General features: G+C 41.5%; 1 protein-coding gene across 13 annotated transcripts in view; it reads left to right on the forward strand.

The window, feature by feature from the left end:
• TYW1 (tRNA-yW synthesizing protein 1 homolog (S. cerevisiae)) overlaps positions 1-23,795 on the forward strand; it is a 249,595-nt gene that overhangs the window by 138,293 nt on the left and 87,507 nt on the right. The window lies entirely within an intron of this gene.

The following is a 23,795-nucleotide window of genomic DNA, read 5'->3' on the forward strand; positions in this document are numbered from 1 at the left end:
TGAGTTCCTCTTAAGTTTGTAGCACCATGCTTAACATAGATCATTTGCCTTTAAGTCAGGAGTTCAAGATCAGCCTGACCAACGTGGTCAAACCCCATTTCTACTAAAAACACCAAAAGATGAGCTGGTGGTGATGGCATGTGCCTATAATCCCAGCTACTCGGGAGGCTCAGGCAGGAGAATCATTTGAACCTGGGAGGTGGAAGCTGCAGAGTCAAGATCATGCCTCTGCACTCCAGCCTGGGTGACAGAGTGAGACTCAATTTCAAAAAAACAAATAAAAAATAAAAATAGGCCGGGCGTGGTGGCTCACGCCTGTAATCCCAGCACTTTGGGAGGCCAAGGCGGGTGGATCACGAGGTCAAGAGATCGAGACCATCCTGGTCAACATGGTGAAACCCCGTCTCTACTAAAAATACAAAAAATTAGCTGGGCATGGTGGCGCGTGCCTGTAATCCCAGCTACTTAGGAGGCTGAGGCAGGAGAATTGCCTGAACCCAGGAGGCGGAGGTTGCGGTGAGCCGAGATCATGCCATTGCACTCCAGCCTGGGTAACAAGAGCGAAACTCCGTCTCAAAAAAAAAATAAATAAAAATAAAATAAAATGGCAGCATTTGCAAATAACCTACACACATCCTCCTATATACTTTATATCATCTCTAGATTACTTATAATATGTCATAGAATGTAAATACCACGTAAGTAGTTGTTATACTGCATTTTAAATATTTGTGTGATTTTTAATTGTTTTATTGTTTCCAAATATTTTTCATCTGTGGTTGATTGAATGTGTGGAAGTGGAACCCACAGATATGGAGGACAGACTGTACATAGCCATCTTAAAAGAGGCTCGGTGTAATCTGAGGCTCACACCTGTAATCCCAGGACTTTGGGAAGCCAAGATGGGTAGATCACTTGAAGTTAGGAGTTTGAGACCAGCCGGGCAGCATGGCAAAAAAAAAAAAAATACACACACACACACACACACACACACACAAATTAGCCATGCGCGGTGGCACATACCTGTGGTCTCAGCTACTCACGAGGCTAAGGTGGGAAGATTGCTTGAGCCTGGGAGGCAGAGGTTGCAGTGAGCCAAGGTCACTCCATTGCACTCCAGCCTGGGCCACAGAGCGAGACCCCGTCTCAGAAAAAAAAAAAAAAAAAAAGCCTGCAAATAGTATATGTTTAAATATGAAGTTAATTTTCGTGAATTTCTAGAACCAAATTTCCGAAGCCATCAATAGCCATAGAATGTTCACATTGAATATCTTTTTCTGCAGACATTTGGCCCTTCTTGTGTGTTTTCATATGGCAAGCTTACCTTCCTTTTCTTTTTAATCTAAAGTAACCTCCTGGCTCTGTTCTTCCATCAATCCTCCTTCCTTCCTTGCTTCCTTTCTGTCACTTTTCTGAGCATTCTTTGTGCACTCCTGACATCTGACTGATAATGAGAATCACCCCAGGAGCTTAAAAAAAATGACAGTTTCCTGGTCCTCATGGCATCTGAGCATCTGCCTGTTAGACATCCCAGGTGTCATTTGGTATGCAGCCAGATCCGGGAGTCACTGTCCCAGAAAACTTCCCGTCTCTCCTGTGCCCAGCGCTTGCCTTGACATCCCTGACCCCTCGCTGTCTGGCGTCAATGTGCCTTTCCGGACTCCTTTTTCGCCGTATTCCCCAGAGGGGCCACGCTTCCCTGCTTACGTGGCCACTACCTTCTCCTTTCTGAGTCTTTGATTTGATTACTGTCTCCCCAGATTTGGGAAGGAATGTCCTTTCTTTCCGTCGTTTGACTTGCAGAAATTATGCGTACCTCCTAGACCCAGTGTTGTTATTACCTTTACTGCAAAGTCTTTTCTCATTACAATTAGCTGCACCTTTCTAAGTTTTATATCTGTTAAAAAACACTATTTTCTTCTGTTTTGTCTTAGCTGCTCTCTCCTGATCTGTATTCCTTACTTATGTCTGAATTCTGCACAATGTCAAGCACAGCACAGTATTTCATAAATGTTTCCATTTTTTTCCTGGAGACTGGGTCTTGCTCTGTCACCAAAGCTATAACACAGTGGCACCATCAGAGCTCACCACAGCCTCCAACTCCTGGGCTTAAATGATCCTCTTACCTCAGCCTCCCAAGTATCTGGGATCACAGGCACATACTGCCATGCCCAAATAATTTTTTGCAGAGACGGTCTTGAACTCCTGGCCTCAAACAGTCTTCCTGCTTTGGAAGTGTTGGGATTATAGGCATGAGCCACTGCTCCAGTCCTGATAAATATTTCTTTTTTTTCTTTTTTTTTTTTTTTTAATTTTTTTGAGATGGAGTCTCGTTCTGTTGCCCAGGCTGGAGTGCAGTAGCATGAACTTGGCTCACTGCAACCTCCACCTCCTGGGTTCAAGCGATTCTTCTGCCTCAGCCTCCCAAGTAGCTAGGATTACAGGTGCATGCCACCATGCCTGGCTAATTTTTGTATTTTAATATAGACGGGGCTTTCACCATGACGTCCAGGCTGATCTTGAACTCCTGACCTCAGGTGATCCACCTGCCTCGGCCTCCCAAAATGCTGGCATTACACGTGTGAGCCACCTCGCCCTGCCAAAATGTTTCTTAAAAGAATGAATGGGGCCGGGTGCGGTGGCTCAAGCCTGTAATCCCAGCACTTTGGGAGGCCGAGGTAGGTGGATCACGAGGTCAAGAGATCGAGACCATCCTGGTCAACATGGTGAAACCCCGTCCCTACTAAAAATACAAAAAATTAGCTGGGCATGGTGGTGCGTGCCTGTAATCCCAGCTACTCAGGAGGCTGAGGCAGGAGAATTGCCTGAACCCAGGAGGTGGAGGTTGCAGTGAGCCGAGATCGCGCCATTGCATTCCAACCTGGGTAACAAGAACGAAACTCCGTCTCAAAAAAAAAAAAAAGAATAAATGGGTGGAAGCTCGATAGAGATTTGTGACATGCCATATGTGTTTTAGCAACTCTCCAGCTATTTAAATCTTTGTCGGTTTTTTGTTGTTTTATGCTCGAGAAGTTCAATCTATGCCTTTATTTGTTATTAATAGTGATGTTATTTAAGAAATGAAAAGAGGCCTTACTTTGATCTCCAAGCTGTCTTGCATTTACATAGCATAAAAATCAGAATGGATTTATTTATTTATTTTGAGGCAGAGTGTCGCTCTTGTTGCCCAGGCTGGAGTGCAGTGGTGCGATCTTGGCTCACCACAAACTCTGCCTCCCAGGTTTGAGCGATTCTCCTGCCTCAGCCTCCTAAGTAGCTGGGACTACAGGCATGCACCACCACGCCCGGCTAATTGTTTGTATTTTCAGTAGAGACGGGGTTTCTCCATGTTGGCCAGGCTGATCTCGCACTCCTGACCTCGGGTGATCCGCCCACCTCGACCTCTCAAAGTGTTGGGATTACAGACGTGAGCCGCTGTGCCCAGCCTCAGAGTGGATTTAAATGGGAATAAACAGCAGGATCTGGCAAAGTCAGGCCCAAGATGACAAGGAAACATTAGCACAATAGCTTAATAATAGTTTCCTTCTTTTCTTTGGTCAAAATGTTCCACAAACTGATTTCTTACCTTGACATTACCAGCCTGTGGATGCCAAATTCAATTTAATTACCCTGGGTTTGCTCATGATAGTAATACAGTAACTTAAAGCTAGAAAATAATCTCAACCCAGTAGCATCTTAAATAGAAGTCATTATTGTTCCTGTATAATTCTTGTTGGAAAGTTTCCTTGGGTAAACTGCCCACACATTAGGGCAATTGCTTTCTGAGTATTTTGTAGCAATTATAGTTTTTGTTCCTTGTTCTTGTGTCGTTTTTGTTGCCTTGTAGGAGAAGATCTGTGGCAGGAGGCTGCTCTTCACAATTTTCCTTTAAATTGACTTAAGCTGTTATTTCCTTCTGAATGTCTTATCTTATAAGACACAGTAGATACTATTAAGCAAGATTTGTTTTACTGTTGCTTAACACGTGAAACATATATTTTGTAGTATATATATTAGCTAGGGTTGAAGACATAAAAACTCAAATACTGGCTGGGGGTGGTGGCTCAGGCCTGTAATCCCAGCACTTTGGGAGACTAAGGCAGGCAGATCACTTGAGGCCAGGAGTTCGAGACCAGCCAGGCTAACATGGTGAAACCCCTTCTCTACTTTTAAAAGTACAAAAAAAAAAAAAAAAAAAAATTAGCTGGGCATGGTGGCAGGTACCTCTAATCCCAGCTACTCCAGAGGCGGAGGTAGGAGAATTGCTTCAACACAGGAGGTCAAGTTTGCAGTTAGCCAAGTATACACTGCTGTACTCTAGCCTGGGTAACAAGAGTGAGACTCTGTCTCAAAATAAATATATTAAAATAAAAATAAAAACTCATATCAGATTACTACAAATGAAAGTGCTGTTTCAGATATTTTAATTAGAACATCCATACTGTTAATCTTCTGGTATTTGATTAGGCTTTTATAATATGCCTGGGGAAGGAAAGGCATTTGAAGAGTGTTTTTTGAACTTTGTAAACAAAAAAATTTGATTTGTCCCAAGATTTTCAGCCCATTTCTGATCTAGTACTACCCAAAGTAGAAGGCAGCATATTTTGTTTGTAACTCTTGGCAAGTATAATGTTTACATTTCCAGATTTTTATCCTTTGTCAAAATGTTCCTTTTCAATATGAGGAGAGAAATATATTGGTTCTTGAGTATGTGGGCTAAAAACCAATTCCATCAAGATACCAGAGGAAAAAAATGTGTTAGCTTCAATTTCCGTCTGCGATAGCTACTTGTCAAATAGTTCTTTTTTAAAAAAAGAGAAATACGTCTTATACAAGAAAATACTGCCAGCTTTTAGCAGTAAACTTTTATCAGCAATGTGACCAGATGTGTTTCTGCTGGACTATGATTATGCCAAGGTCAAGATCCAGTAGTAAGTTGAACTATTTAATCCTTTTCTGTGTTATATATAGCATTGAGATTCTTGAAAACTCATATTTAAAAAGAAAAATGGCCAACGTAGTTTCTTGCATTACACAATTAACAATGAACATTGGCCCTCTTTCTGCAGATGTTAGGGTGCTCTGACCTGACATCATTTGAATAGTGTGTGTTCCATTGTGAAGAAGGGCTTATGATACATCAATGAGATAGCCCTATATCAAATATTTAAATAAACCCTATCGTGTATATGGCCCACAATTTGCAAATGAAGAAACAAACATTTTATATTTGGCCTTCTGTTGGGTTATAAAAATATTATATGCTGATTATGGAAATTTGGGGGAAATATAAAGAGACATGGAAAGAAATTACCTATAATTCCAGGACCTTAATGCAGTAATTAACATTTGAATTACTTCTACTTAATCCACCGTGGGAGGGCATGCTTTTTTTGCAAATTTGATTCCATCTTTTTTTTTTTTTTTTGGAGACGGAGTTTCGCTCTCGTTACCCAGGCTGGAGTGCAATGGTGTGATCTCGGCTCACTGCAACCTCCGCCTCCTGGGTTCAGGCAATTCTCCTGCCTCAGCCTCCTGAGTAGCTGGGATTACAGGCACGCGCCGCCATGCGCAGCTAAGTTTTTGTATTTTTAGTAGAGACGGGGTTTCACCATGTTGACCAGGATGGTCTCGATCTCTTGACCTCGTGATCCACCCGCCTCGGCCTCCCAAAGTGCTGGGATTACAGGCTTGAGCCACCACGCCCGGCCAGGATTACATCTTATATGTTACTCTCGTTTTTGTTTAACATCGTGTCATCAGCATTTTTCCTTGTCGTTACACTTCTGTGACTGTCATGTTAAGGACAGCGCTGTCATTCATCTGCCCCATTTCCTGCTTGTTGGCCAGTATCGGGAGCAGCAGGAGTGCGTGATGTCCCTGCGCCCTTCTTCCCACCCTAGAGGCCTGACAGTCAGATTTTCTGTCCTTCCCACACTGAGGACAAAGTCTCAGCACCTCTGCTCACATTTAAGGCAAAGTCTCAGCACCTCTGCTCACACCGAGGACAAAGTCTCAGCACCTCTGCTCACACTGAAGGCAAAGTCTCAGCACCTCTGCTACTCCCGAGCTGTAGCATGCGTGTTTCATCACTTTTAAACATTTCTAAAATTGAATGCAGCCAGAGAGGATGTGTTATATATTTAACTGGTAGCATTGAGACTTTCCCAAAGGAGAAGCATAAGATAATGGTACATTAAATTGTGGCATGGATTTTATCCTAGAGTTTCTTGTAGTCAGTGAAATGTATCTTCTTCCTTTCCTTCTTTTAGGATGAGCTCATGAGCTCATCTCTCTTCCATGGTTCTGACAAGTTTCCCTTCTTGTTGACCTATTTTGTTTATTTCTGTCTCTCATCATCGATGCCAAAGTCTGTTCTTGAGCCCCAACCCATCTACCTGCCTCGGCCTCCCATAGTACTGAGATTACAGGCCTGAGCCAGCATGCCCAGCTGGGGTGTTTTTTTTTTTTTTTTTAAACAGAGTGTCACATCTTTCTATAGAAGTAATTATAGGCCAGGAATAGTGGCTCATGCCTGTAATCCTAGCACTTTGGGAAGCTGAGACCCGTGGATCACCTGAGGTCAGGAGTTTGAGACCATGCTGCCAACATGATGAAACCCTGTCTCTACTAAAAATACAAAAATTAGCTGGGTGTGGTGGCGAGCATCTGTAATCCCAGCTACTTGGGAGGCTGAGGCAGGAGAATCACTTGAACCTGGGAGGTGGAGGTTCCAGTGAGCCAAGATCATGCCTCTGCACTCCAGCTTAGAGCTTGGGAGACAGAGAGATTACATCTCAAAAAAAAAAAAAAAAAAAGAAGTAAATATAACACTTCGACATTGTTCTTACTGTCTGGATAATTTTTTTTTTAAATGGATTTAACAAATAGCCTTACAAGTCTTGTCTTATGGCAGTCTTCCCCAACTCCTTCCCTCCCCTCCCATGGTCTGCATTTGGGACTTCTGCGTGAAGGGTACTTGTGCTTTCTGTTACCACCCAGCACAGCAGGGGTTGGTGTGACTGCTTATTTAATTGTCCTTGCTGTGAACTGAAAGCTCCCCTAGGGAAGGCACCATATGTGTTATGCCTTTTTGTTCACTGCGGTATTCAAAGCTGTTAACGCGGTGACTGACACATAATTGCTCCCTAAGTACCTGGTCAGTGAGCAAATTGCATGTATCCACTCTCCTCTCGGTGTGTATTCCACTGTTCCCTGCTTGGTTTAGTCACTGAAAGCTTGGCTCTCTGAAACAAGACCACCAAGGTTTGGATACTGGCTCTGCCACCTACTGTGTGTGTGTAATTTGGGGCAAGGCACTCATTTTTCTCACCTGTGAAATGGGGCAAATAACAGTGCCTACCTTATAGGGCCTGGACGAAACATTATAGGAAGTAATTTTGTTTAAATTTTTAAAGATGATGCCCTCTGTCATTTGTATGTGTGTGATGAAATATTTATACATAGAAAGGATACAGTGAATAAGATAGTTAGTGTCACTATAACTGTAGTCTAGCTGAAGAAGTAAATCTAAATTCATTTGCAGGCCTGTGGACCTCTTTCCTGCCATGCTTCTTTTCCTTTCCTTTCTCTCAGAGGGAGTCCGTATCCTGTGACTGGTGTTTATCATTCCATATATATTCTTTAAAGAGACAGGGTGTCTTAGGGTTCTCTGGAGGGACAGAACTAACAGGGAAGATGCATACATGAAGGGGAGTTTATTCGGGAGAATTGACTCACGCGATCCAAGGTGGAGTCCCACAATAGGCCGTCTGCAAGCTGAGAGCAGGATAGCCAGTCCAAATCCCAAAACCTCAAAAGAGGGAAGCCAACAGTGCATCCTTCAGTCTGTGGCTGAAGGCCTGAGAGCCCCTGGCGAACCACTGGTGTGAGTCTGAGAGTTCAAAATTCGTCCTCTCATAGAGTGTCTCCCTATGCACATATGCAGTATTTTCTGTGGGAACTAACCTGTGGTTGGAAGTTGCTGGATCATAGAAAATATACATCTTAAACTTGAACTTGATTAAATTTTTGTCATTCTACCCTGTCCTACGTGATTATACTTAGGAGACTAGTGCATTAGAATTTCTACTTTCTATCCTCATGAACACTTGGTCTTGTTAGTTGTTTATTTTATTTTGTTTATTTTCTGAGACAGGGTCTTGCTCTGTTGGCATGTAGTGCAGTGGTGCCATCACGGCTCACTGCAGTCTCAACCTCCTGGGCTCAAATGATCTTCCCATCTCAGTCCCCCAAGAAGCTGGGACTACAGGCGTGCACCACCACGCCCAGCTAGTTTTTTGATTCTCTAACTTGTTCAGATGGAGTTTCACTATGTTGCCCAGCTGGTCTCAAACTCCCGGCCTCAATGATTCTCCAACCTCGGCGTTCAAAATGCTGGGATTACAGGCGTGAGGCACCGTGCCCGGCCGGTGTCAGGGTTTTAAGTTTTGCCAGTCTGGTTTGAGGTGTTGTTATGTATTCCTCTCAGGAGTGGGTGAGCATTTTGTTGTGTTTTGGCCACGTCTTTAATAGCCTTTCCATACCTTGCCCATTTCTCCCCGGGCTGTTTGCCTTTGTCTAGACTCTTAGAATTTATTCTTTCTCTCTGCAGTGGGCTTCTCTTAACGTTCATATGGTTCGCTTTCTCGTTTCCTTCAGGACTCCACTCAAATATCACCTTCTCAGAGAGTTGGTCCCTGCTCATCCTGTGGAAAATAATTTCCCTCCTCAGCAGCACTGCCTGTTCCTCTTCCCTGCTTGTTTTTTTCCATAGCAGCAGCAGCACCAGACTTTCATAGTTAATGTTCTTTCAACTGTGAAAGCAGGGACATTCTTTTATTTAATAATCCTAGCTCTAATAGCTAACATCTGTTAAACACTCTCTTACTAACTTCTGATATTGCTAATCCTGAGCATGTATCATTTCATCTTCATACCTTTTATGTGAGGTGTAGATACTGTAGTTCACCTTATTTTACCGACGAGGAAGTTGAAGGTCACCGAGCTGTTTGGCTTCATGGTATATTTTTATTATCTGTAGCACTTGTTTACTCTACATAGCTCGAGGCGGAGGCGATCGTGTCTGGGATCCTGAATACCAGCCACTAAAGCCAAACTGGTGTTTGAACCCCTGTTTAGCCCCAGAGTGCTTCAGCTTGTTAACTGTAGCTGTTTCCAGAACACAGAAGTTAGTCCTGCTACCTAGTTATCCTTTTTCCTTCTCTTATTTATTCTTTGATCCAGAACAGCCCAGTACGTTTCCATGTTACGTAGTGCGATGTTAAGATTTTCATGGGTTAGCATAACTTTATGAACCAATTACAGTTATGTCATTCTGTAATGAGCTATTGCCAAGATATTATAAGGACCACAGGAAGATTTCATCTGATCTGAACAATCTCTTCTATTATAAATCGGGTTTTTTTTCACATGAGAAGAAAATTGTTTTGTATTTAATCATTGTAATTAATAATGTGACATTTAAAGTGCTAGCAGATGAACTATGATGACTGTGGAGTAGTGTTTGTAATTTGATGAAACGTGGGTCTACATACCATACATTAGTGTATGTGTGTGTATATATATACACACTGTGTACACACAGTATCTATATGAATATGTATATACACACACTGACATCTTTCTATTAATGAGGGCAACATACAATCCTAAGACTGTTGACTGTCAGAACTAATAATATGTAGTTGTCCTTTTCCAGTTGACTTAGTGATTGTCAGAAATGGCAAATTTTCCTGTTTTCTTTCTTTCTTTTTTCTTTTTTTTTGAGACGGAGTCTCGCTCTGTCACCCAGGCTGGAGTGCAGTGGCACAATCTTGGCTCACTGCAACCTGTGCCTCCCAGGTTCAAGCGATTCTCCTGCCTCAGCCTCCCAAGTAGCTGGGATTACAGGCGTGTGCCACCATGCCTGGCTAATTTTTGTGTTTTTAGTAGAGGCGGGGTTTCACCATGTGGGCCAGGCTGCTCTCAAACTCCTGACCTCAGGTGACCCACCCACCTCAGCCTCCCAAAGTGTTGGGATAACAGGTGTGAGCCACCACGCCCGGCCTTTGTTTTCATATTTTCCTCCAGGATTTCTGGTTGTGAATCAGTTGATTGAAGCAGACCCCTTCCTCCAGCAGTCTCTAGAAAGACAGGTGTAGAACAGAAGCCATTCTAAGTAGGTCCTCGAATTCCCACTTACTCGCAAATCATTCCTTATTTGTTGGTACTCTTTTTATTCTAAGGTTAAAAACCCCTTTCTAAGGACAAGTATAGAAAATTTTAAGCCAGGCATGGTGGCTCACACTTGTAATCCCAGCGCTTTGGGAGTCCGAGGTGGGAGAAACTCTTGAGCCCAGGAGTTTCTGACTAGCCTGGGCAACATGGCAAGATCCCATCTCTTAAACAAACAAAAAAAAAAAAAAAAAAAAAGAGAGAGAAAAGGAAAATTTGAAACTGTGCCTTTTAAAAGATTATATTTGATAGCCCTACCTAATAGGAAAGAGTTCCATTGGGTGAAATGCTCTTAAACACAGGAATCAACCTTAGCTGGAGTGGAATGATTCAACACTATGTGGCCAGTTTAAACAAGGCCTCTCTCTGGGAGATGTGGTTGGGTGACGTGGTCTGCATGGCTGAGCATTACAGCTTCCCTGTGTGGAAAGATTGGAGTGCGTGGAGGTGTGGATTAAGACTTAATTAAAACACAAAAACTTTTGAGGCGCAATCTATAGGAGGAATCTATGAGGACGCCCAGCATCAGACGTCTCGTCGGAGGGGCCTGGCTTTCTCATCTCTGTGGTGCCTAGGAAGTGTTTCCCTAAGGAGGCATCACATCCACTGCCAGAAACAGCCTGTCTAGGCACCAGAGTGAGGCCCAAACTCTCACACCATGCACCTCCTCCTCTTGATTTCAGGGTACTGAGAAAGACTTTCGGACTAAGAAATATGGGAGATGGCTGCTGATCTGGACTAGGTTTTGTGCTTTTGTTAAATGCTGAAAATGACTTTCTGAGAATGTGCTGGCCAGCTACCTCCTTGTGTCTAATGGCTTGCTTTGCTGTCACTCCATATTTTCCAGAGAGGAGCAAGGGGTTCCATCCCATATGAAGCCTAGGCAGTGTCCTAGCAAGCAGTCTGTATGATGGGAAACAAGGAATGGGGAGTATTGAACTGGTAGCCCTCTTGATTTCTCTGCTTCAAATGTCTGTTCTCAAGACCAGAAATTACCTTTTTTTTTTTAAACAACGACAACAAAAAGCTCTACACAGGAGGAAGTTTCTAAAGACAGTTTTGTTTTGAAATTTAAGTTTTGTGGGTACATAGTAGGTGTATTTATTTATAAGGCACCTGAGGTACTTTGATACAGGCATGTAACATGTAATTATTATATCATGGAAAATGTGGTATCTATCTCCTCAAGCATTAATCCTTTGTGTTATAAACAATCCAATTATACTCCTTTAGTCACCTTTAAATGTACAATTAAATTATGTCTGAGTATATAGTCAACCCATTGTGCTGTCAAATACTAGGTCTTATTTATTCTTTCTGTTTTTTGTACCTATTAACCTTCTTCCCCTCAAAGCCTCCACTACCCTTCCCAGCTTCTGGTAACCATCCTTCTACTCTCTATTGCCACGAATTCAATTGTTTTGATTTTTTGATCCCACAATTAAGTGAGAACATGTGATGTTTGTCTTTCTGTGCCTGGTTTATACCACTCAGCATAATGACCTCCAGTTCATCCATGTTGTTACAAATGACAGGACCTCATTCTTTTTTATGGCTGAATAGTACTCCATTGTGGACAAGTACCACATTTTCTTTATCCATTCATCTGCTGTTGGACACTTAGGTTGCTTCCAAATCTTGGCCAATGTGACTAGTGCTGTAATAAACATGGGAGTGTAAGTGTCTCTTCCGTGTTAAATATATGCAGATCTGAAAAGAATTTTGATACAAATATATGTAATAGATAAACTTCTCTAATGCTATACTTCAAAACATGTTATTTGTAGATCATTTTATTTTATTTATTTATTTTTTTCTCCTGCCTCAGCCAGAGTCTCTTGTGAATGAGTCTTTTTTTTACGCTGCTAATAAAGACACACTGAGACTCAGCAATTCACAAAACAAAGAGGTTTAATTGGACTTATAGTTCCACATGGTTGGGGATGCCTCACAGTCATGGTGGAAGGTGGGGAGGAGCAGGCAAGAAATGAGAGGGCTTGTGCAGGGGGATGCCTCTTTTTCAAACCGTCAGAGCTCATGAGACTCTGATTCACTGTCATGAGGACAGTTTGGGAAATACTTGCCCCCATGATTCATTTTCCTCCCACCAGGTCCCTCCCACAACATGTGGGAATTCAAGGTGGGATTTGGGTGGGGACATAGCCAAACCTTAATACCTTGTTCTTTGCCTTTAGACTTTATAAAATATTCTTCCAGCCTCCTATTCTTTCCTTGAATTTTTCTCACTTACATAATGGTGTGTTTTGAGACTGGAATAGTTCTGAAAGAAGAAAAAAAAACTTTTAAAATAAAATTTTTTAAAGTTGGTAAATTTTAAAAAAGTTTAAAGTTGGTACTAAAATGTCTTAAACGTACTGAAAATACTACTGCCAACGATTAAATAAAGATGTATAAGCCAACAGAAAATAAGAAAATAGAAAAATAAGGAAAAGAAACAAATCCTTTAATGAAATCCACACAGCCCTTAAATATAAATATAAATATTAGTGAGGAAATGTGTAGTCTCATACACCTCTGGTGAGAATATAAATTGCTTCAGCTCATCTTTGAAGGTCACTTTTGTGGTACCTGTTAAAATAAAAAATGTGCACTCTGGGTGAACAGTTCATATCTAGTAATTTACCCTGAGACTACATTCATGTGAAGAAAAATATATACAGAATCATTTACTGTGACATTTATAATAGTGGAAGATTGGAAGCAAACTAAATATCCATCAGTCAGCAGCCAGTTAAATAAGTTAAGGTACAACCACACATTGAATTAGTTTTGACCCAGGTGTCTGGGGGTGGAGGGAGACCTTTGGCTGTATTCTTCCTTATACCTTTTCTGAGTATTACTTATTTTTAAAAAGGACACCTGTCAGAAGCCACCCCTAAGAAGATCATTTTTCTAAGGAATAATAACCTAGAAAGCTAGTATTTTCTATTTTGTAGGTTATTTTTCTGGGGAAAAATGGCCTCTAAGTGTTTATCTTTATTCACTTATTTTCTGTCTCTCTGACCAGACAACAGGGCCCTTAGTCACTGGTCCCCAGAAGCTAGAAGAATCTTTACTGCATATTAAACACTCAATAAGTATTTGTTGAGTGAATCAATGTAGTTTGTACAGTTTCATTCTTTTTAGCATTTATTTACAGACTAGAAATATTAAACTTTATGCAAACGTGAAAGGGCATCACAAAAATAAAAATATATCATGTATATTTATTTTACCTAAATATTCTAACCAACACAAAAATAGTTTTCCAAGTCGTATGTGAGTAATTGTTCAACTTGAATATGTTGTTTGAGCACCGTTTGGTACAGTGGCTTCTGAAAACACTGAGTTTGCTTTTCATGCCCTATTTATTCCCCTGCCTTTTTGAGGCTTTCGGACAGAGATTGCTTTTACAGTTAGTGTTTGTCTAGTCAACATACTTCACTGGAACCCCATGGGGGTCTTTCTACTCTTCAGAAAGTGAGCATAGTGCAAGTATTTGACTCCCATGGCACCATACTGTAATAGCTGTGCAACCTTGGCCAGGCTACTGAACCTCTGTGAAGTGGGGTTAAGAGTACTTCCTAGTTGGAATTAAATGATAACATATGAGGCCTGGCGTGGTGGCTCACACCTGTAATCCAAGCACTTTGGGAGGCCAAGGAAGGTGGATCACTTGAGGTCAGGAGTTTGAGACCAGCCTGACCAACATTGGGAAACCCCCCTCTCTCCTAAAAATACAAAATTAGCTGGGCATGGTGGTGTGCACCTGTAATCCGAGCGACTCAGGATCCTGAGGCAGGAGAATGGCTTGAACCCAAGAGGCAGAGGTTGCAGTGAGCCAAGAATGTGCCATTGCACGCCAGCCTGGGCAACAAGAGGGAAACTGTCTCAAAAAAAAAAAAAAAAAAATGGAGATGACACATGAAAACTCTTAATACATTGCTTGGCATATGGGCTCAGTAATGTCAGTGCTATTATTATTTGGAGACAGGGTTTTATTCTGTCACCCAGGCTGAAATGCAGCAGCATAATCATGGTTCGATGCAGCCTCGAACCCCTGGGCTCCAGTGACACTCCCAGCTCAGCTGCCTGAGTAGCTGGGACTACAGGCGTATGCCACCATATGCAGCCAATTTTTTTTTTTTTTTTTTAATAGAAATGGGGTCTTACTCTGTTGCCCAGGCTGGTCTCCAACTCCTGGCCTCAAGCAGTTTTCCCATCATGGCCTCCCAAAGGACTGGGATTACAGATGTGAGCTACCACATCCAGCCAGTGCTGCTATTATTATGATTTAATTCATGATTATTATTTTTTTTAGACAGAGCCTTGCTCTTTCGCCCAGGTTGGAGTGTAGTAGTGTGCTCTCAGCTCACTGTAGCCTCTGCCTCCCAGGTTCAAGCAATTCTCCTACCTCAGCCTCCCAAGTAGCTGGAACTACAAGCACAAGTCACCATGCCTGGCTGACTTTTTTTAGAGACAGGGTTTCACTATATTGACCAGGCTAGTCTTGAACTCCTGGCCTCAGTGATCTGCCAGTCTTGGCCTCCCAAAGTGCTGGAATTACAGGCAAGAGCCACTGCACCTGCCCAGCCAGTGCTATTATCAATAAAATTAGTTCAGAATTAGGCCAGGTGCAGTGGCTCACGTCTGTAATCCCAACATTTTGGGAGGCTGAGGTGGGTGGATCACCTGAGGTTAGGAGTTCGAGACTTACCTGGCCAACGTGGTGAAACCCTATGTCTACTAAAAATACAAAAAATTAGCTGGGCGTGGTGGTGCGTGCCTGTAATCCCAGCTACTCAGGAGGCTGAGGCAGGAGAATTGCCTGAACCCAGGAGGCGGAGGTTGCGGTGAGCCGAGATCGCGCCATTGCACTCCAGCCTGGGTAACAAGAGCGAAACTCCGTCTCAAAAAAAAAAAAAAGTTCAGAATTAAATAGTGGTTGTTTGCCTCTGAGAATAACTTTTGCATGTAAATGTCAATATTTTGGAGGCTTTGTTTATACTATAGTCTTTTCCACCAACTCTTACTTTGAGCCTAGCATATTTTAAGTTCTGTGCTAGGCAGGTGGATGTAATTACAACTAGGATGTGGTCTTTGCCTTAGAGGAGTTGTATGTGTGGGAGACAAATAGTTTCAGGACTTGGTGACAAGTGCTGGGGTATGTGTATGTACCAGGGGTACAAAGAGCATGAGGAGACATGGTGACATCAGAAAAGGCATTCTGCAAGAGGTGATAGTGGAACTGAGACTTAAGATACAGTGTTATTTAATGCATGCGTTATTAATCTGGTATAAACTGAAAGTGTCACAGACTGATAGGAGTTAGAAGCAAGCTTTCCCTCCACTCTGACCCCCAGCTGCTCTGTGTTCCTTAGGAGTCACCACTGATTACTAAAGAGCCTTCCCATTTGCGGAAGCAGGCAGAGCTTGGTGATTTGGGCATGCACGTGTAGCTGCTGAAGCAGTTCAGTTCCACTGGAATCCAAGAGCATAGGGTTGTGTGGGGAGTGGAATGACAGTGGATAAGCGGGGGTGTTGAGAAGGAATTTTCTCAGCTTTCCTGTTAAAAAACAAATCTACACTACTCCAAAAATGGGAAATGGTCTTAATGATCCAGCCGTCCGCGAGCTAATCATGCCCAGCACACCAAGAGAGCTTTCACAAGGCTGTTAAAATAATCCTGTGATTCCAAAACATTCAAGTAATCATTTGACAGAAGCTGAGAAAGGGTTTTTTTATGTATATACTAATGAGGTAATTTTTTTATTTAAAAACGTTTGAACAAAACCATTTATAATAGTGTATAACTGGTCAGGCATGGTGGCTTATGCCTGTAATCCCAGCACTTTGGGAGGCTGAGGCGGATGGATCACGAAGTCAGGAGTTCGAGACCAGCCCTGACCAACATGGTGAAACCCTGTCTCTACTAAAAATACAAAAATTAGCCAGGCGTGGTGGCGCGTGCCTGTAGTCCCAGCTACTCAGGAGGCGGAGGTTGCAGTGAGCTGAGATCGCGCCATTGCACTCCAGCCAGGGCGACAGACAAGACTCTGTCTCAAAAACAACCCAACAAAAAAAATGGTGTATAACTTTTGAGTTATGGATGACATTTTCTCATGTTTTCCAGTTTCCACTAAAAGCAAAATCTATGATAACATTACAGAAAAATGATTTGTATTTTATCTTTAAAAATTTGATGAAATTTTATATGTCATTAGTGTAGCAGTGGATCATTAATTCCGTAGACATTTCTAGAACTCAGTGGCTTAGATGAGCAAACACCCATGTAGTGTGTGTCATGGGAGGGTGACTTTCATGACCAAAGGCTTTTCCCATTTGAGAAGGTATCTGTTGTGTGAAGCCAGCTGTATATTAAGGTCAGCCTTGAGTAGATTATGGCTTGAATAGTAGTGACACACAGCTACCTAAAAAATAAGAGAAATGGGTTTACAGATCTGACTAGCCGCAAGGGAGTAGAATTTTCTCTCCCCTTTGACTTTTGATTCATACATCATCAGATTGTCTAAAGAGTATAGGAACAGACGTCTCTTCCAAATACAGGCATGCTCTACGGTCACCTCTCTGTAGGTTGCTGGTTTTCCAATACAAAATCCCTTTGGGTTTTTTTGTTTTTTTTTTTTGAGGTGGAGTCTTGCTCTGTCGCCCAGGCTGAAGTGCAGTGGCATGATCTTAGCTCACTTCAGCCTTCACCTCCCAACTCAAGCAATCATCCTGCCTCAGCCTCCCAAGTAGCTGGGACTACAGGCGTGTGTCACCACGCCTGACTAATTTTTTTATTTTTTATAGAGACAGGGTTTTGCCATGTTGTCCAGCCTTGTCTCAAACTCCTAAGCTCAAGCAATCCTCCCCGCTCGACCTTCCAAAGTGCTGAGATCACAGGCATGCGCCTGGCCTCCTCTTTGTTTTTAATATCTGAACTTCCTACAGCACAGAAGTCTTTCAGTGCAACATTTTAAATTGATGTTTACAAAGGCAACATTTGTATTTATTTTCCAAAAAAAACGAATACAGCATTTTAAACAAAACCATATGCAGGAAAAATCCAGAAGGCCAGCTCCAAATACAATCCGCGGATGATGAGAGTCAGATGTGAGTGATTTGAAAGGCCTACTTGTTTGCTTCCTGCTGCTGCTGGCACTGAGGCCACTTTCCCGTCCTGAGCAGTTGATGTGAACCTTGTTTTTTTGTTTTCAGCTGTTAGCAGTATTTTGCAGATTTTACAGACCAGTACAATGCTTATTATACATGTGGGCATTCTGCCATTTTAGTTTCGTTTTTAAAAACTCTGGAGATTTTGAATTAATGTGTAATACATTTTAATTTTTCCCAATTAAAAGAATGTGAGATATACTTCATTTTGCATTTTTATGTATAATGTTGGATTTTAGGAACAGATTGGTGCTGTCAGCCAGGAGATGCCTGTGTCACTATTGTTTTGTCACCTTAGATCAGCCAATGATGTGATGGTGCTTGACATGTATTGGGCATATGCTTCCCATGGTCCTTTTTTTCTGAATGTCTTCCTGCTGCCCACTGTATTTCGAATAGCATTTTTCAAATTTATAGCATTTAGTTTATCATTTTTATGTTTTGTTTGGTTGGGTTTTTTTTTTGAGACGTTTTTGCTCTGTTGCCCAGGCTGGAACACAGTTGCATGATCATGGCTCACTGCAGCCTCCACCTCCTGGGCTTAAGCAGTCCTCCCATTTCAGCCTCCCAAGTAGCTGGGACTACAGTCCTGTGCCACCATGCTCAGCTAGTTTTTAAAATTTATTTTATTTATTTCTTTATTTTTTTTAGAGACAGAGTTTCACCACGTTGCCCAGACTGGCCTTGAACTCCTGGGCTCAAGCAATCTGCCCACCTCAACCTCCCAGAGTGCTGGGATTATAGGCGTGAGCCAGTGTGCCCAGCCGTTGTTCTTTTTCAGTTATTTTATGGGACTTATTTAGATACACGTTTAAGTTTGGGGTCCATAGTTATAGTCATACTATGCATATAACTTTATCTCCTTTGCGACATAAGTACTTTCCCATCCTGTGAGAGACTCTAGCTCTCTTTCTTCATGATGATAGATTGCCTTCCTCCAACACTTACCCATTTTCCCTCGTGTTTTTATTTTTATGATGCCTTCTTATGTCTGCACAACATATACTAGATTATAAACAAATGTTAAAAAGATCTGAACTGTCCAAACTGTACTCATTCACTCAACAGATATTTATTTGAGTGCTTAATATCTGGTAAAGATTCTTCTAACTTCTGAGGACAAGCAAATAGGCAGATAAGGCCAGTGTTTTCTGATAGGAGAGACAAAATATAAACAAAAATATAACATAGGCTACTGCACTGAATACAGTATAGCAAGACCAACAAAAGTCTAAATAACAAACAAAGCCCAACCACTTAGAATTTAGAAGTTACTTTTAATTTTCATTAAGTGAAAGGAGATCAAAACTATAGTTAGAGATACTTGTAAAATAGTGAAAACAAGAATATTGTATAACAATACTCAGAATGGGACCAAAGGTCAATTGTATCACTTGGGATTCAGATTAGCTGCATATAACGGAGATCCCCAAATAGTGAGGGAGTTAATCAAGTTAGATATATCTTTTCTCGTAATGTCATAGAAGCCTGAACATAGGTGAACCAGAGGCTGATACAAAGGCTTTACATGTCATCAGAGACTCTGAGTACTATCTTCTTTGACATTCAACAGATGACTTTCATTCTGCAGTTGACTTCATGGTTCATAATGGTTGCTAGAGCTCTAGCCATTACGTTGGCATTCCAGCCTTCATTTTGAGTAGATAGTACAATGATGGATACAAGAAGAGCACATCTTCTTTCTTTTAAAATGATTTGCATAACTCTTCCATTTACATCTTGTTAGCCAGAAATAGGTGTCTTAGCCAACCCTTTGCTAGAGGGAGACTGGGAAATAGGTTCTTACAGCAGAGTCGGCTCTCTGTATCCACAGGTATTATCCTTGCAGATTCAACCAACCACACACTGAAAATATTTAGAAAAATATAACAATACAACAATAAAAAAATACAGTGTAAGGACTACCTAGCATTTACATTCTATTAGCTATTGTAAGTAATCTAGAGTTATTTAAAGTACATTGGAGAATGTGCATAGGTAAAATTCAAATATGACATCATTTTATATAAGAAACTGGAGCATCCATGGATTTTGGTATCCATGTGGGTCCTGGAGCCAGTCCCCCACAGATCATATATTGCTGTGGCCAGATAGCTCAGGTGCGCTCTTTTTTTTTTTTTTTAAAGTTCAAAGGTAGACATGCACGTTGTTGACATAGATAAATCTGTGTCATAGGGGTTTGTTGTATACATTATTTCATCACCCAGGTATTAAGCCTGGTACTCATTCATTTTTCTCCTGCTCCTCTCCCTCCTCCCACTCTCCTCTCTGATAGGTCCCGGAGTGTGTCGTTCCCCTCTGTGTGTCCATGTGTTCTCATCATTTAGCTCTGTCCTATAAGTGAGAGCATGCGGTAATCGGTTTTCTGTTCCTGTGTTAGTTTGCTGAGGACAATGGCCTCCAGCTCCATCCATGTCCCTGCAGAGGACTTGAGTTTGTTCTGTTTTATGTCTGCAAGGTACTCTGCTTATAAGGACAAAGGGGAGAGTAGGGTTTGGGGGCATGTAGTCATCTACTAGTTAGCTCAATCAGCTAAGCAGTAAATCTAAGAAATGGCAGAATAAGCCTATGGAAATTAGAAAGAAAGAATCAAGATACAAGAAAAAATCAGTTAATTTGGGAAAAAAAGAAACCCAAGTATTTGACAAACCGGCGATTATTGAGGCCTGTTACCTAAGTAATCTCAATGGTTTGGTGGAGATGGACGGCAGACTGTCATAACGTTTGGCAAGAGAGAACAGATACCATGTTGGGATTAAGGGACACGGAGGCTTTGGGGTTTGGGGGAGCGTTTAGGGGAGGGTTATTGGTCTGTTGGTTTGAAAGGGGGAGACTTGAACATGGACAAGTAGGTAGAGAAGAAAAATGTAAGAGATAGTTGATCTCTATATGTCTCAGTAGAGATATGATGTATTTCTAATTTCTATTATAGTGGTTTCACCAGTTTCTCAGGATTCCTGAGTTATTGTGATATATTTGTAAATGGTTTGTACTCATTCAACAGAGTGTTGTAAGAAGATTAAAAATAAATTTAATGTGAGTTTGAGACTCCACGTTGGAACTAAGGTCAGTTAACAAGGTTTGCTTGAGAGGTAAAGTGACTTTTATGGTCATGGATTTTCACCTGGCAGAGAATTGGGGGAAGGGGCACTCCAAGAGCACCCAGGTGGTTTGAACTGACATTTTAAAAAACAACCATTGCTTTCAATTTGTTTTTAAAGATATTTACTTCGAAATTTCAAATAGCATTGAGGGAACGTTTTCATGTTTATCGAAAGTGTTTGGGATTTTAAATGATTGTGTCCACTGCCACAGATAGATAACAGAAGTCATCGGCCTCCCCTCCCCTTGACTAAGAGACCAGTGGCATTTTACCCCACTACCAAGCAGATTTCATCCTCCTTAATTTCTTCTAAATGGAATCGTTCACGGCCATTCATCTCATGGTTTATTCAAAAATGTTTAGCCTAGCTACTGCCATTTTGGAGATTAGAGTTGAACCTTCATATGAGAATCATTGTGTTTGATTTATGACCAAAAGCATTTACAGGAAAGGGAAATTAAAAAGAATGATCAGAAGCTAATTTCTTTTGCTCAGTGAAACTAGAAAGAAGGAAGCACTTTCTCAAGTTGACATTTGAAAACCTTTATTAGTGCATTTGGGAAATGAAGATAATAGAAACTATATGGGTTTATTTGATTTATGGCAGTGTGAAGAGGGCTTGCTCTTCTTATGTGAGCCCATAAGAAACTCATATTCACATGGCAAAAACTCATTTGCCACCTTCATAGGAATGAAAAAAAAATCATGCCATTATAGTTCCTTCATAGTCTGAGATATTGGACTGAAACAAATGCCATTTATATTCAGCCATTTGCACCTCCCCTTCATCCAGCCACACTGGGGGAAAATGTGTTTTGCCTGTTGGAAATGTTAACAATCATGTAAATGAAATTTGAGCAGCTCTTGGAGTTGGTTAGCTTCTTCTCTACCAGTTTCAGAATCTTTCTGATGTGATATTTTTCTAGCTTTGTAGCTTGTCAAAAAAGGGGGAAAAAATCTCTATATTAAAAACCTGAAGGATAGATCATCATTCATTCCTCCACCTAATGTGTGAACCACATCGTGAGGTGTGGGCAGACCCGACCTGGTCCAGTGACTTAAGAGACTCCATTTTATTTTTGCACATCCTTACCTGTTGACTCCATTGACTTTCGAAGCTAACTATTTAAAGATTTATGTCGCCGTAAAGCACATTTCTCTTTTCTGTTCTTGGCTCATGAAAGCAAATTACCATCTTTCGCCTTTATGTTCTTTGAAAATATCTGGTAGGCCTGAAAAACACCATTTGTGTATTTAAACCCATTATGACATGAGCATGCGCGCACCGTTTCTCCTGGGGTAAAGGCAGTGGTTCTTTTTGGACTCCTGGTTGCCATTTTCTGGGTGTGGTGGGACTGAGGACAGGGATTAGAGAAAAGCTAAAGACCCTCAGTTTGCTGCAACTTCCCCGTAATCTCTGGAAGGGAATTTGGGAAGTAGAAAAGCAGAGTCCACAAACAAACACAAACCCACCCTTTGGTGTCATTCTTAGCTCCTGAAAACAAAACAAAACACAAAACCGAAAAACTACCATCTGCCCATCTCTTAGTAGAGGTGCGGTTTGAATAGAGTCGTTTCATCATCAAAGATGATGTCCTACAACACCTGCATGACAGGGGAACTCAGGTTTGAACGATTGAGCTCTTTAAAGCAAAATTTAGATCAAAGTTGGGAATTGCAGCAAGTCACTGAAAACTCCTCTAAATATTACTTTCATTAAGTGAAAGGACCAAGGAAACCACGTGAAATAGAGAATTACTGGTAACATTTTATACATCTTTAATTAGGAATGGGTACTATTTGATGATTCTCTACTCTTCTGTTTCTTTCTTATAACTAAACTTTCAGATTCTCCTACAGTATCCACGAGATAACTGTAAATTTGCTTTGTTCTGTTAGTTTGTTTTGTTCTGTGTTTGTGCATAGTAAATAAAGGCTTTGCCTTTTCCCCCGTCTGGCCCATAACCGACTTGTTGACTTTCAGGGTCCACTGGGCTCAAGAAACCCAGAGAATTTTATGCTTGAAATTAAAAACTTATGGGTATTATTTAATCCATTTAATGTATCCTATTTCAAACTTACTTTCTAACACATTTGTTACCTGTAGTGCACCCATGATAACCACACCAGACCTCCCCAGAATTTGGCAGAGCTGCCCTAATTCAGCTGATTCTTTCTCTCCCATTAGGTTCTTCTTGTTGTTATTCTTCTTCTTTTTTTTTTTTTTTTGAGACAGAGTCTTATTCTGATGCCTAGGCTGGAGTGTAATGGCACGATCTCAGCTCACTGCAACCTCCGCCTCACAGGTTTAAGTGACTCTCCTGCCTTAGCCTCCTGAGTAGCTAGGATTATAGGTGTGTGAGCCACCGTACCCGGCTACTTTTTTGTATTTTTAGTAGAGATAGGGTTTCAGGTTGGCCAGGCTGGTCTTGAACTCCTGACCTCAGGTGATCCACCCGCTTTGGCCTCCCAAAGTGCTGGGATTATAGGCATGAGGCACTGCGCCCGGCTCACCAATTATAACCTAATTCTGAAGTACATTTTTACAGCCTGGGTTTGTTTTATCTTTTGTTACTTGTGACTGTAATCCAGAAACTTCTACTGCTCTACCTTTTATTTTGTAGCCCTTTCTCTCTTACCAATACCTAGGTCTTTCTTCTTCCTAATATCTCCATTAGGGGTGATTCAGAATTCTTATATATTTTCATTTAAATCTTCACAGTTAAGAAAAATACACAGAGGAATATAGCTACAAGCAGTAGCAGCATTTTGCAAACAGGAAACCGGTATTCAAACAAGAATTACTGTGAGTGATGGCAGAATCTGAAAGCAGTCATTTCCCATCAGAAATAGCAGAGACTGGTGAGGGGTTGGGGAACTGCAGCTCAGGGTCCCAAATGTGACGTGGCCTGTTTTTGTAAATAAAATTTTATTGGGACACAGCCATGTCCCCCCTCCCCACCTTTTCTTTTTTCTTCTTCTTTCTTCTTCTTCCCTTTTTTTTTGAGACAGGGACTTGCTGTGTTGACCAGGCTGGAGTGCAGTGGTCTAATCATAGCAGCCTTGGCCTCCTGGGCTCAAGCAATCCTCCCATCTCAGCCTTCTCGGTAGCTGGGACGACAGGCGTGTACGGTAACACCTGGCTAATTTTTAAAATTTATTTTTAGTAAAGACCAGGTCTTGCTATGTTGCCCAGACTGGTCTGGAACTCCTAGCTCAAGTGATCTTCCCACTGTGGCTTCTTAAAGTGCTGGGATTG

This window comes from Callithrix jacchus, chromosome 2, assembly GCF_049354715.1.
Source record: "Callithrix jacchus isolate 240 chromosome 2, calJac240_pri, whole genome shotgun sequence".
NCBI lineage: Eukaryota > Metazoa > Chordata > Mammalia > Primates > Cebidae > Callithrix > Callithrix jacchus.